This window comes from Carassius gibelio, chromosome A11, assembly GCF_023724105.1.
Source record: "Carassius gibelio isolate Cgi1373 ecotype wild population from Czech Republic chromosome A11, carGib1.2-hapl.c, whole genome shotgun sequence".
NCBI lineage: Eukaryota > Metazoa > Chordata > Actinopteri > Cypriniformes > Cyprinidae > Carassius > Carassius gibelio.
This window is the reverse complement of record NC_068381.1, coordinates 19,534,860-19,550,947: the sequence shown is the minus strand read 5'-3', so window position 1 is coordinate 19,550,947 and position 16,088 is coordinate 19,534,860. Positions and strand designations below refer to the sequence as shown.

At 37.5% G+C, this 16,088-nt stretch overlaps 1 long non-coding RNA gene across 1 annotated transcript in view; it reads right to left on the bottom strand.

Moving 5' to 3' along the window:
• LOC128022605 (uncharacterized) overlaps positions 1-16,088 on the bottom strand; it is a 47,108-nt gene that overhangs the window by 10,736 nt on the left and 20,284 nt on the right. The gene's annotated exons all lie outside the window — the stretch shown is intronic.

The window sequence follows — 16,088 nt, the reverse complement described above, 5'->3', positions numbered from 1 at the left end:
TCTTTAGAGAGAAGGCTTGGGCCGGTAATTCTGATAACCTGTTGGAAATGGGGTGGGCTAGGACCTAAGAGTCTCAGGCCAGGGCCAGCTAGGGCCTAAATTCGAGGCCTGTGCAGAGCTCTAATAGAAACCTTCACAAATGTTGCTCTGTTTTAATGCAATATTAATTCATGCAAATATTGTAGAATGTCATTGAAGAAGTTGTTTGCTCTCAGTTTTTTTTATATATAAATAAAAATGTTATTGTCTATAGAGAAAGTTAAAGAGACAGTTCATCCAGAAATAAAAATACTGTACGTTCATTGTTTCAAGATGACTTGTTCTTTATAGACCACAATTTAGCATGGAAATTTTCCTATGTCTTTTATTAAATTATTTTAATCCAAAATTCTTTTACCGAAGAGTCGCATTGAAAGTGATAAACAAAACATCAGACAGTTTGTAACAAAAATGTGACTGTGCACATTTTTGAAGATAAATAAAGAAAAGAAATCAAAAAGCAAATGTTTCAGTCCATCTTGTACTTCAGTAATAAAAACATAAACATTAGTCAACAACCTTTGTACAGGGGCCCGTTCTTTGTACGTCGCTAACTCGGTTATCTGGATTTGATTGTTGATGATTTGGCATGATTTATGATTATTTGGTTACATAGATGGAAGAGTATTACAAATCAAATAAATAAATAATATGATAACGTTTTAAGGAAACTCTTCTGTAAATGTAAGATGATTTTCTTTTAAAGGGATCTTATTGCATCTGCAGCTCTCCAGATATGAGGACACGTGATCAGTTGTGGTAAACCCTGAACACAGACATTGATTCCAGAGCTAGAGTTCACTTCTGTTGATATGAGCTGTGTGCCTCACTCCCAGCGGCACAACTGTCATCACATCTCAACGTCTGAATCAGAAATGGCATTTCTATTATGAGGATTACCCAAACACACACTCAGGATGGACTCAGGCAGAATAGATGATCAACTGGTTTGGCTCTCACTAACAAAGCAGCTGTGATTATAGGTTCTCTCAGCAGTTGCCTAGAAAGGCCCTCACCCAACATGTTTCTGCTTCACCTCATGTTCTAGATTACAGGAATCTGCTCACAATCCTATATCACTTACCTTAATCAACCGTGTTTATGCCCACTACTGATGATAATTACCATGCTGGCCTGAGCCATCAGGAATACAATAAATGAAAGGAGACAGCACAAGAAAATGTGGTCTCTCACTGCCATTCAGTAATTTATTTTGTCCTTGACCACTGTATACACCAATGTTTCTGAGATGCTTTTAAAATTGGCAGAGACCACAAACCAGACTGAGAAAATGGGCTTGACATAAGTTTTCTTGAACTTTAAATGAACTTATATTTGAAGTTTCATTTAAGCTGTTTATGATCAAGAGATGCTTTTTCCAGTGCATGACTAATGATCTAATAATGCACATATTTCCATTTCACAGTTCCATTTTAACAGTTTGGGATAAACATGTATAACAGAAACACATTAAAGCTATAACTAGAAAAATGCTTGTGTATGCGTGTCAAACAGACAGAACGCAACAGAGAAATTAGTGCAATAATCAGTATTTTTATAACTGTAAATGTATCTTAGAATCTTAATAAAGAGACCTTTACATTACTGGAAAAATAAAAGACAGAAGATTGAAAGTGTGTGTTCTTCCTGAACATGTTTACCTCTGTAAGGCTACGGGTCACAAATTAATGCAAAGCTGCAAAGTTATGGAATTACATTTTGTTTCAATAATAATGAGCGAAACTTTATGAAACTGAATGTCAAAAATATGCTATTACAAAAGAAATGAAAAAAAAATGAACTCAGTCTCACAAATTTAACAGGCTCTACAAATATACTTCATTCTTTGTTAATGTTTCTAAAAGATTTGTTTTCGCTAATCGTGGATTCTGAATTCATTGCCACAGATTTCACTTAAGTTTCGCAGTTTTTAGTTTGGTGTTTTGACACAAACCTCTGGTGGGGGCGGGCTTAACAGTGATCTACTCTGATTGGATAGTGGGCTTTTGATGGACAGATGCTCTCTGACTGGGAAGTACAGATGCCATTTGATATGTTATCTATAAATATAAAATATAAGTTTATGAGATTTGTAAATCATTCCATTCCTTTTTTACTTACAATTTGTACAGTGTCCCAACTTTTTTGGAATCAGGTTTGTATATAAATTAGTAAGAAATCTAACTTGCTGGTAATATTAGCTACATAGCTAATAGAGGACAATTTCTAAAATAATCTTACAATATTAAAAGTATTAAAAGTGTTGTATCCATAAAACCTCAAATAAAAATTACACTCCAGCTAGGGAACAAAAATGTATCATGTTGATGTTTAGATAGATTGTATGTGCAATGCATAGAACAAACAGAAAAACCATAAAACAAGGCAGAATACTATAGTGCAAGGATTTGTGCCATCTGAAAGCATCACTTCACCTGTAAGGAAGCAGAAATGTCTATATTTTTGACAGAATGTTTCGTAAATTCACATACATATTGAACATTTTCTTATGCTAGGGCTCTTTATAAAGGGATTCACTTTATTTAGGAAGGACTCTTTAATTACGAGTATCACCCTAAAAGCATAAGAGGCTGAAAAATTCAATTTGGTAGAATAGTCTTTCGATACATTGTTTTTTTTTTTTTGTTTTTTTTTTTTGTGCACACCTGGAACAAAGCAGATCTAACAGAATTGTATTTACACAGAACCAAACCCAGACCTAATCCTACCTAAAACTTGAACATGATTGTTTTGCAGCCTTGCACGCACTGCAATATCCTTCAGAAAATGGCAAACAATTTTTTCTTCTTTCATTCACTCTGGATTTCTAATATGGAAATGAATCTGCCCTGCTCTTTCACAAACGCTTGCTCAGAGGCCAAATTTCGCCAACATTATTGCATTTCTCGCATGCAAAATAAATGCAGATGACAGATAAGGTTTAGCGAAACATTTAGAGATCTATGTGAATAATTTATTCTGAACTCATCATCATCCATAACATTCATCCCTGTTTATCCTCAGTAGGCTATATTTAACATGAAAATAAGAAATTCCCATTAACAAATGTATACACAATGTTCTGCTGCGACAAAGTCTTTATTTCCAAGGAGAGTATAAGATTTGAGGCAAGATGAGTGACAGCAACTCTCACAATGAAACAAAGTTAAGCAGAGTTCAAATGTATGCTAATGAGCTTTTGACTACCTACACAGATGCAGAGACTGATGATCATGTGATCCGCTGCTCGATACAAAAACTGGGTCAGTGATAAATCAGTGACTGCAACAAAGAAAAATAAATGAGTTTAAAAGACCTTCCCCACACTAATACATTTTCGTTTGAAAACGCATCTTTAGCACTCCATTTGGCCTTCCTTCCACACTGAGACGGAAACTGAGCTTTTTGAAAACGCTCTCCAAAATGATCATTTGAAAACACTGTTTTTACATTCTAGTGTGGACTCTGAAAATGGAGGCTTTTGAAAAAAGATGACATGTTTAGTCATGTGATGCATATTGTACCGACAGATATCTACGTTTATACCGGTATTGTACATGTCATGTGCAATTCACTTTCAATTCACTTTTGATTTTTAAGTGTGGATTCGAAACTTTCTTGAGAAAATGCTTGAAAATGCTAATGTTGACGGAGAGCGTTTTAAAACTAAAACACTGTTTTCAACTGGATCCAGATTAATTTATGTAGCCTGAAATATTCTGAATTCTTATAAATGTAATCTTTGTATTCGTTTTAATCTTATATGGTGTTGAAAAACATATACCATTTTGAGAAAGGATTCTTAACATGTCATGTGGCGAAACCAAGTAGTAAAACATATATTTTCAAGGGGTTTTAGCCATTTATTTACACAACAGCAGAATCTTTGAGGGCCTAAAAATGTAAAAATTTTCAATTAAAAAGAAATGTACCATTATTGTCTCTGTGTAAACTGCAAAAATGTAATTTGTGAGTCTATAGGCATGCACGAATACTTGACAACAAGCATTTTAGCTGGTTTCACTGATCCATGTAAACGGGGATTGTTTTGACAATGTTTGTTGTCTGTACATAAAATTTTTAAAAGAGAATTTAAAACATTTTAGATTTTAGTAAGCCATATGAACACACACTTATGAAATAAAAATATATTGCAGTATATTGGAAAATATCATGTAATATATTAGGCATATATTCTTAAATATATTTATTTTTACCAATATGTTGCAATATATTGAAAGCGGCAATCATTTGTATATTTTGCAATATGTTGTATAATATATGTATCATCAATATATTATTAAATGTATTCAAATATATAAAATATTAGAAAATAAAAAGGGAAAATAATATATTACAATATATCACAATATATTTTAAGAAATATATTGGTAAATATATTTTCCTTTCGTAAGGGGCACCCTTATTCTACTCTATTCTATTCTAACTCTAACTGCGACCTAACGATCTACTAATACTCTAATTAGAGTCAGTTACTTATAGTTACTTATAGAGAAATGTTATTTAGAATTTGGAATGTCTAAAGTGGACTATCTGGAAAGAATTTGTCAACTTATTGAATTTGTCATACAGTCATGAGGATCTGAGGAACTTTTCTATAATGCTACCCCCCACCCCACCCTGCTGCAATAAATGCAACTTTAATCAAGTGTTTACATGTAAACATGTCACCACCTCCAATTTCAACAAATTTGAGAAATGAGAATTTAAAGATGATAATGTGTGAAACGCTCTGCCTGTTGAAAAAGCAGGAAGCAGGTGTCCATAATTATGTTTGTAAATGTTGCTCTTTGCTTGGTGAGTTTAATTTCAATTACTCATCCACTCTTCAATGTGACTAACTTCGTGTATTGTCCTCTGCATATCAAAGGAGTAAATAATCAGACCGATCTTCTCTGTTGCACTTGTTGAAAGACATTGTGAGGGCTCACACAAAAGAGCTGGAGCCTTTTGGAAAATAACCAAACAAAACCTTCTGCTTGCTTTGCCGAACCTAAACCCTCTGCTAATAACATCTAGCACCGAAACCATTGTTCAAGCACTCAAGAATACATTTTAAAGTAACACCCTCCAGAGGGACAAAGCAGTGGCTATACTTTATCATAGTGATGGCTCAGAATGAGTCCCTGCCATTCTTCATTAATTGCTAACTCTATGACAGCAAGTGCCATCATTAAACTCTGTTCATGTCCTGTCATCACACCTATTGAAAATCTGAATATCTCGTCCGAAGCTCAGCAAAGGTTCCTTTCTCTCTCTCCAGGCTCTGAGCAATCCTACTGGTTTAATTATAGCTTTTAAGAGCTGTGAGATGAAGCTGAATCCTTTATGAGTATCACTCTGAACTCCCTGTGTCTCCAGGGCAGGGAACCATTCCACCTTGATTCCTATTTCCGTGTCAATCCCCCTTTCTCCAGTCAAATTTATATATCCCAGTTCAATACTCTGTGACCCTGAGAAATGTGCTGTTGGGGTCAATAAAGAATTCATTAAAGATTAATCAAAAATGTTGTTTTATTTCAGAACGTTTATCTGAGAGCTGTGTGGATGGGCACGGGCTACTTGAACAAGACTGGACCAGCAGGACTATGAGCTCCTGTTGCAATGGAAATGATTGTTTTGTTGAGTGTGACATGGTGTGGATATATCACAATGGAGGTAAAGTTAAGCATGTTCTTGTGACTTTAAAGATCAATGAACGGTTTTCTTTCTGTGGTAATGTAAAGGAAAGCCTGGGCTAAAAGGGATATTCATCATAACATGTAAAGTCTATATGGTTGTGCTGATATGTACTGTAGATCCCTGTACTGAACTGACATGCTGTGCTTTTGTCATATGCATTCTAGGGTTACAACAAAACACCTCAAATGGAGCTGTTCAAATATGGCTGGGTTAAAAATTAGTAGTAGGCTGGGTTGCTTGAATAGTTTGAATAATTAGTTATTAACTGAAGTAACAATTTTAGCTGATCAAAACATTATGAAGGCTCTTATTTCTGTGATGTAGATAACACTGATGGAAAGTGGATGAAAGTATTTTACAAAAGAATAAAAAAATTCATTTGATTGCATTTTAAAAGATTCATTAAGTTGTTAATGTTTTATATCTTCATTTGATTACCGCAGTTTTTTGTAAATCATGAAAAACTGAATTGAAAATGAATTTCTGAACAAATAAAACATTTCAACATCAATAACAGAAAGGATTTTGCTTATTAAAACTTAATTCCATCATTAAAATGGAATGAGGAAAACAATTTAAAAAATGTTATGTTCAAATTTTAATTAATCGTTCTTAAATTGTATTTAGTAGTTTCATATTTTCTGTTAGTTAGACATGACTTATGACTAATTACATTTAATTTAATCATTAAAATGGAATCCACAAAACGAAAACAGAAATGACAGAACTTGGAAAAATCTAATGTATTTCTAAGGAACCTAAAAATGCATTGTAAAATGCTTAATAAAACGATGTTAAATTGTATATATTTGAACATTTCAATTATCTAAACATGCTTTTTGATGAAAAAAATTTTTTATGTTATTGTTTCATTAAAATGGAATCCAAAAAAAAAAAAATGGAAAAATAAATTTAGAAGAAACAAATCCGATTTCATAGGTCCCTATACATTATTTTGATATACATGCTTCTGTGCATTTACTGTAAACTAATTTCCAGTTCATTTTTTACAACTTGAGGGATGAGAGGCAAATGTTGTCCTCTGTAACTGACAACATGAACAGCTGCAGTCCACAGACATAAGGTTGACAATAATTAAATATTCTTTAACACAAAACAACACTGTTATCTTTGCTCCAGGATAATAATAAGATTCCTGATTTCAGCGTGGAAATGTCACAGTGGCGATGTGATGAAAACTTGTGCGCTGGCATTGGAAACAGACGGCTGGCTGTTATCAAATCCCAACAGGGTTTGTACATGTGAGTAGCAGAGTGTTGTGAGGTGGTGGTTTCTTCACAGCAGAAAGACTATAAAGGAAGCAGTCTATAGGCTTCTTCCCACAAGAGAGAACATGCTGACTACTCTGGAGAAGATGCCAGCTCTATTTTCTGCAACCTTCTGCTTGTTTTCACATATTTTATCTCATCAGTCCTCTCCTTCCATATTTCTCTCTCTCTTTCTCGCTATCTCTCTATGTCTATGTCACTTTTTCTCTTTTTCTTGCATCAAGCTCCCATCACGATGAACCCGAAGGCTTTGATAGCTAAAACACAGTGCTCACCACTCAGTCAATCAATGCCCTGGAGGCATAGTCCTCTGTGTGTGTGTGTGTGTGTGTGTGTGTGTGTGTGTGTGTGAGTATGTAAGCAGACACTGACACTTGAAATATAATGGAAGAGCAGTCAAAGAAGCAAAAGCCTCAACTTTCTTCTGCAGTGATTCTCACCAGTACATGTACACCAATGGCTGTTTAAACCAGGTCCAGGAGTACATGTAAATATTTCGTTTTCACTTAAATACAGAAAAACAGCGTCACCTGACCAAACCGGAACACAGGTCTCATCGCATTCGCTTGTCAGAGAAAGTGTGAACAGAAGTATGAACTGAACGCAATATCTATGTACTTTTCAGGTATTCTGCTTACCTAGCTAGTTGTTTTTATCATTTGAATTTTATTCAATTTAAATATCAGGATGTTAGTGAGATAAATAAAAACTTCTAGATAGCAGTCTGCAGATTCAATAATAAAGACACAATTAAAACGTTTACTTATTTTTTTTATTTGATATTTAATTGACTTTTTTATATGTTAAATGCAATACGTGTAATGCTAAAATATTCATTACTAAATAAATATATAAATATTGTAGTTAAATATAACAGGATGGATACTAGTAAACGTTAAATTGTAATGTAATAATACAATATGCATTTTCTAAATGTAACTTTTAAATAAATAAATAATAAATGTAAGTTTGAAATACAAGAATTTAGTGGTCAATTAATTTTTTTGAATCAATATATTGATAAATGATTATTATTTTTTTCTCCAAAGTCAGTAGGTCACAATAAGTAATTTAAAATATTTTACAGATTTTTGTTGCTTCTGTTTTACAGAAAGAAAATGTAATATTATGTGTAAGCTTTGTCAGTTTGTGTGGATGACATGCAGTCATATGAACTGTGTGTGATTTTTCAAGCTAATTCAAAGATTCTTAATTTTTACCACTCCAAGATTAACTGACGTTATCCTGCATTACACCTGCATTAACACCTGGATTTCATGTATTAGTACATTTGACATCCAGTATTATAGGAGCTAACAGTGATACATTTTTGGTTTGATGCTGATTCAGGTTCCATCTAATCCACTTTTTAACAAAACCTCATGATGAGATCTCATTAAACCTCTGCATCTAAAAACCAACAAACAAAAGACTTCTACAACAATGAAGTGTTCCAAAATAAGCCTGCGCATTCTGTCACCATCCCAAATCAGTCTTCTTCATCTTAAAGCTACAGAGCTTTGATGTCATCTGGATTTAGCTGCAGGCAAGCCCATAGCTGGATCAGAGGAGGTGATGTAATATGTTTCACAATCTTATGAATGATGTATCAATTTGACAGCAGGATCTCTGAGTAAAGGGAGCCTTCGGGGGAAGCTGACACATGATGTGTTTGAGGGGTGTGAATTACCATCTAGGGACCACCTAAAACCTTATTTACTAAGATGATGCAGACAAGGCTTCCTGAATCACCAGACAGATTCATTTGGGTCAAATTAAGCTCGGTGATAATTTTACATCACCTTATATTACTGAAGCAAAACTGGTCAAAATGTACATTTGTTCCTCTTCAGGAACTCGAGCTGCATCGAACGCTATGGGGAACGCCTGTAGCGTGAGCGACTCTGAATATCGTGTGCAATCTGTGGGGTGACGTGAGCAACCAGGAAGCTATAAGAGCACATGCCGCGCAGCTGGCATCAACTTTGTCATCTTTCAGCAAGCGATCTGAGTGTGCATGTTATCAGTCTGTCTTGTGAGTCTTATTTTGTTTTGTCTGCCCTTGTAAGCTCCAAAATGTCCAAGAGCAAGGCTGAGATGAAACATTTGGAGATAGCAGATCGCATTTCAGATTGCGTGTTCCTCTCTGCCCATGCTATATTATGAGCGGGGATACACACAGTCTGTGCGTGGTCTGCTTGGGATTGAAGCATGCTGAGTCAGCTCTCGAGGGAGCCGACTGTCCACATTGTGTACGTTTTTCAATGCGCTTCTATCCCGGAAGGCTATCTTTGAAGAGGGTGGGTCTGGCCCTGCTTCTGCCAAGGCAGAATGGCAGCTGCACTTGTGGGGTTCGCAGGTGGATCTGAAATGGGTGAGTCCCTCCTTCCTCATCTGCCAAATCCAGCGTCCGATGCCTAGGATTGGAAGCCCACTCCGTGGTTTCTTCCCCCCGGGGATAGGGATCGACACTTTGCCGGTCTTCCTCCGAGGAGGTTGATGTGGAGAGTGTTGAAGAGGATTTGCCACCTCAATTGCCCCAGTACGAGGAGCTCTTAGAGGTGGTTACTCGCACAGTGGCCCAGCTTAACATCGACTGGCCCACCAAAAAACAATCTGAGCCACAGAAAAGCAAGCATGATGAATGCTTTCTGCAGGTGAGGCAACCACTTCCAAGCCGGAACCTACTCTTTCTTCCCGATCTGCACGATGAGATTGCTAGATCGTGGAATCGGTCATTTTCAGCCCACCTCTTCATCCCTGCATTAGACTACTACGGCAATGAGGCATGGCTGGGAGAGATCAGTAACAGAACAAATTCAGTTTTGGTTGGCAAATGGTATGTGGCAGAAGGACGCACTGCTGTGTGTCTGCACAAAATGGCTGTGTTACAGGTGTACCAAGCTGACCTGCTAAATGAGCTTGATGAGGGAGGGGAAATCAAGCCCGACAACAAAATTCAGCCTTCTGGCCTGTTAGGCAACACTATCGACTCATTGACAGGTACCAGGAGGCACGTAAGCAAGTGGAGGCATTCCAGAAATTCCTCTCTCATCACTCTCGTGGGGCATCTGGGCAAGAGACGCCCCCTCCGCATACCAGCTCCTTGTACCGTGAGGCTCAAACACAGAGTGCCGTCTATCGCGCTCCCCCGAGTCAGGACCGATCATAGATTTGCGTCAGTTAAACCGCTCAGTTATGCGGCTGAAGTTAAAAATGCTCACCATCAAGCATGTTGTATCTCAAATCAGGTCCAAGGACTGGTTTGTCACAAAAGATCTCAAAAATGCATACTTTCATGTCTCCATCCTTCCCCAACACTGGAAGTCTCTGAGGTTTGCTTTCAGGGGCGAAGCATACCAATATTGAGTACTTCTGTTCGGCCTTGCACTCTCACCCTGCAAGTTTGCGAAGAGTGTGGATGCTGCTCTGGCTCCACTGCGACTGCAGGGCACCCGCATACTATACTATATAAACTATTGGTGCATTTTAGCTCAATCAGAGCAGATGGCAGTTCGACATCGAGATGTCATTCTTGCCCACATGGGGGAGCTGGGTTTGAGACTGAACACCAAGAAAAGTGTACTTACTCCATTACAGAGGACCACTTATCTAGGCGTGGTGTAGGATTCAACCACGATGCAGGAACGCATGTCCCCTGCTTGTATCGGGTCGTACCTCACATCAGTCAAGAGAGTCAGAGAAGGCCAGTCACTCACTGTCAAGCAGTTTCAGAGATTGCTGGGTCTGATGGCAGCTGTATCCAACATGATTCCTTCTGGCCTGCTGTACATGAGACTATTACAGTGGTGGCCAAAGACCGAGGGATTTTCCCTGAGGGGGAATCCACTTTGGAATATCAAGCTCACGCAATGATGCCTCCATGCCTTAGACATGTGAAAGAAACCTTGGTTCTTGAATCAGGGCCCGGTGCTGGGAGCTCCTTGTCACAATGCAATGCATGCAACTCTCTAAAGAGAGTTGGAGACCTTGAGGCCCTCTCCGTGGCCCCTACTCATCTTGACTTTGTGCCCGGCATGTCGAAAGCTTTTCTATACCCTCGAGCAGATTATTTTCCAAAGGTTCCCTCTGTCACAACACAACTGGTAGTGCTGCAGGCCTTCTGCCCTCCTCCCTTCCACGAGCCCAACCAGAAGAAGCTTAATTGCATGTGTCCAGTTTGAGCGCTGGACACATACATCCACAGAGCTGCCCCTGTGGAGAAAAAGATTGCTAGTGTGCTATGGTCCCCCCAAAATGGGTCTTCCTGCAACTAAACAGACCCTTAATCATTAGATAGTTTAGGCTGTCAACCCGGACCTATGAGTCCTCTGATCTCCTCTCACCGATGACAGTCAAGTCTCACTCCACACAGGGTACGGGGACTTCCAAGGCCTTCTTAGCAGGTGTATCCATGCAGGACATCTGCAACACTGCTGGATGGTCCACACCCTCCACATTTGTGAGGTTCTCTGACCTTGATATGCGAGCCACTCCGGACTCTTCTGTTCTCTCGCCTTAGCTGTGCTCTTCAGATAAACACTAGGCAGGGATTTGGAAGTCTGGTGGCTTGGGCACCTCGTTCCTCAAAGCATTTGATGCAGCTTGAGTTCCTGAAGAGAAATGTCTCAAGGTTTTGCATGTAACCATGGTTCTTCGAGGGAACGAGACACTGCGTCTCAAAGTCATACTCCCAGCAACCCTGCCAGCACCTGCTTCTCTCCTTGAAGCATGCTTTTACAGATTGCACATGATATTCAGAGCCGCTCACGCTAAAAAAGGTGTTCCCCATAGCGTTCGATGCAGCATCTTGTTTCCTTGAGGAACTATGTTTACATGTGTAACCTTGAGACGTTTTTTCTTGTGTTTTCACTTACACTGAATCTGAAGATGCCTCATTCTATAATATATAGTAGGTGAAAGCAGTCCAAATTCACAGTAATCAAATCAGTAGCAAAAAGTACCCGGACGACATATAATTTAAACACATTCTACAGTGCACATTCGATTAACATTTTACTATCCCATAAGGCCAGAGGCGTAGCAATGGGGCAGACAAGGCAGGCAATTGCCTGGGGCCCCACATTTTGAGGGGGCCCCCGACAGCTGACCATTTAAACAATCGGATATGTCATTATCAATATAACATGGATAAATATATCTGAATCTCATCAGAGAGAATCACAGTAGCAGAATACAGGTCTAACTACCTTCTTAATGTTATAAATAATAATAATAATAATATAGGTTGAGCTACAGATGATAAGCCTTCTAGCTAGTTTAAAATGTTTTTGTTTTTACTTTCCTGACTGGACAAATAACCTGATTAAAAAAAATAAGTTACAAAATACAGTACTGACCAAAAGTTTGGACACACCTTCTCATTCAAAGAGTTTTCTTTATTTTCATGAATATGAAAATTGTAGAGTCACTGAGTGATGGGGTGCTGCGCCAGATGACCTGCCCTCCACAGTCACCGGACCTGAACCCAATCTAGATGGTTTAGGGGTGAGCTGGACCGCAGACAGAAGGCAAAAGGGCCAACAAGTGCTAAGCATCTCTCGGGGAACTCCTTCAAGACTGTTGGAAGACCATTTCAGGTGACTACCTCTTGAAGCTCATCAAGAGAACGCCAAGAGTGTGAAAGCAGTAATCAAAGCTAAAGGTGGCTACTTTGAAGAACCTAGAATATGACATATCCTTTATTAATCGATCTTCATCTTCATTCTCAGCCACAGCGACTGTCACAGTCAAAGAACGCGCTCGTTATGATTCGAATTTGAAAATAGCGCCAGTGCGCCACCCTCGAGAAACATTACGACATGGTTTACGGCACTGATATCGAACGCTCATTGGTTCTCACCTAATTCGTCACAGATTGCGACATGTCGTGTTTCAGTTGAAAGACATTTGAAATCAGTACTGCGCCAGTGCGCCTTCACGGTGTAATGACGGTGAAGCCGAAGCTGTGTTAGAATCCATTTGCAGAAGTTTATTTAAAAAAACAGTTCAACCATCCAAATCGTGAAGCAGAAATCAGAGTCGAGGTCACAGGCAAAGGGGTCAAAATCATAGAAAACAATCCAACCAGCAAACAAGCAAAAGGGGCAATCCAAAGGCAAAAATCCAGAGAAACAGGCAAAAAGTCAAACACAGTGTAATCAAATCAGACAATGGAAAAATGCTTGGTAAGGCAGTAGAACTGGCAATACTTCGCAAATCATGTTTCGGCCTGGCCATGCTTAAATGGCTGCCAAACAGGAAGTGATAGTAGAAGCAGAGGGAGCGGCACCAGTCAATACTCAGGCGAGGGCTCCCTCTGCTGGCGTGGCGTTACACACGGAGAGAAGACAGATGCATAATTTCACGGATTAATAAATTAAATTCTGCTCTGTACCCTATAAAAACTATTACCTCCAGAGAGGACTGTGACTGGAACTCATTATCATTTGAACTACTTTTGGTACCACTTTTGATAATTTCGCAAAAAAATAAATGATTAACGTTACGTTTGTTTGTCTGTTATTTGTTTATTTATAACAGTAATATTATGTAGTTTTAAGAAATGGTTATGGGTAGGTGTAGGATTAACGTTAGTGGTTCAAAATAACGTTTTAATGTTATATTTTTACTAAAATTGTGTTTTATTATGTTTTATATTTTTAACATTCTGAAAATTTAGGGGAAAATAGGGAAAATTTACATAAATATAAAAAAAAATAATCAGATACGCATTAAAAAGCAGCTTCATGACAATTTCTATGGATAACTGACTGGTCAGAGAAAACGTTCTATCTGTACGTATTTGAGGTTGTTTTGTTTACGTAAATTTAGATACGTATCAAACCTGTAATTATTTAACATTAACATTTATTATTAACATTCAGATAATACGTAAACGACACTGTAAATACGTAAAGGCACATACGTATTGGACAATTTTAATTTTACATCTAAATATGTAAGTTTTGATTGTGAGATCAGGCTGTTAAGTAACACACCATGAAAAGTGAGCTATTTTGCAGAATATTCTCATGACAAAGAAAAAAAAAACACCTACAGAGTGCACACATTACGAGAAGTCTAGTGGGCGTGCACATTTACAGTGCACTCATTCACTGTATTATTCACTCTATTAAAGTACATTCAGATTGATCATAAATTCAAGACATGGGGGCAGAAATGTATATATTTATACCACTCATATAGTTAATCAATTTTACATGGAGATTTAAAAAAAAAAAAGTTCAAAAGTTGATTCAGAGACCAATATTGCCTCTTTTTGATTTCGATAACATAAATAATTCCAAACAATATATAATAGACATCAGTGGCCACAGGGCTATTTTGCGTCTCTGAGCGACACGACAGTGGCCATGTCCCAAATGGAACACTTCATGTGCACTTGCAGTCTTACGGACTTACAATGGCCACCGCGTAAGTCCAAGAAACCGAATGGGTTTCCAATTTGTAATTTTAGCGTTCAGAAGGGTGCTCGCGAGCATGCGAGCATTACGACACCAAAGTGCAGACTCAGAGGAAGACCACAAGTTTAGGGAGCCTTTTGGGAGAGGGCCTGTGTTTCTTCCCTGAATGAATCAAATATTTAAATGATTCAGTTCAATTGCAATGACTCACTTTTTAACAGTGCTGCTGCCTACTGGCGCTTTTAATTTCACAGTTAAAGTACCTTTTTATTATTTAAATAATTTCAAATATCAGTATTCAATGTATTTGTAAAAATATGTCTTTGTAAAAGGTAAAAAAAAAGCTGATTTGAGTATTTAAAAGCTGATAGAACAAATATTACTTCAGATTAAAATGTTACTGTAAATATGAAGATTGTACTGTATCTTCAAAAATTTTACTGTATAGTATTGTATCTTCTGCCATAAAGATGAAGAATGATATTTTGTTAAAGAATAAGCACATTGTTTAAAAAATAAACAATTTATGTTCTATTATATGTTTTAACTACTTTTTGTATGCTGTATACAGTATATATATATATATATATATATATATATATATATATATATATATATATATATATATATATATATAACAAAATCATCTTTTAGTATGGCCTCATCTTTTAATTTTCCCTGGGGCCCCCACTTCATCTGGGTTTGCCTCTGCATGTGGCCATGGAAGATGCACTGTGAATGGCAGTGGAACCGTAGATATGTATAAGTAGATTCCACATTCAACCACTTCAGACATGTCAACATGTCCGCCATCTTGGAACGTTCTAAGTGTCATCACTCACAGTAAAAATAAATAAATAATTGAGCTTTCCAATCAATGACTGTTCCAATGACCTTACATGCACCAGGCCCAAAGAAACAGCCACTAGCGAGCCATCTATGTACAAACCCACGCAACTGACACTGGTAGGTCACGTAACAGTAACAACATGGGGGATTTAGTTTGTCCAAATTCATTTATACTATCTATATTCATTCTACATATAAAAATCATAAAAAATTCTGCCAAAAGTTTTGGCTTTGATAAAAAAAAAAAAAATGTTGCATTGATGATCAGTTTTGAGAGCGAACACAAACGTTTTGCATACTGCAGTACAAGAGATTCAAAAGTCTTTATGGAATCTTCCGGAAAGCATTTATAGAACAATGTTTTGGTGATGAATGAACATATGTCAGTCCAGAGTAACATTTCTTTGTGAAAGTAGGCCTATTTTGCATACAAGAGCTATTGACAACTGCTGATTTCACTGGAGGAAACATGTTTTTAAAATGTTGTACACGTTGACCTCAGTATAAATGTGACAGATTAGCATATATAACCAATAACTGACAGCAAACACACCCACAATCTCTGAATATCACGTCTTTCTTTCTGTTTTTGTGGAGTTCTGTATATATAAGTGTGAATGCGGGGGCTATGTGTGATCAAATTTGTGATGTAGACAGTTGAAACGATCTGTGGGAGGCCATGTTTTGCTCCCACTGTTTACTTCCTCTTAAGAATTGCATTTTTCTGCTGCTTTTTGTCTCAGTAAAGTTCCCCTCAGGGAGCCAGTCCTGTAATTAGCCA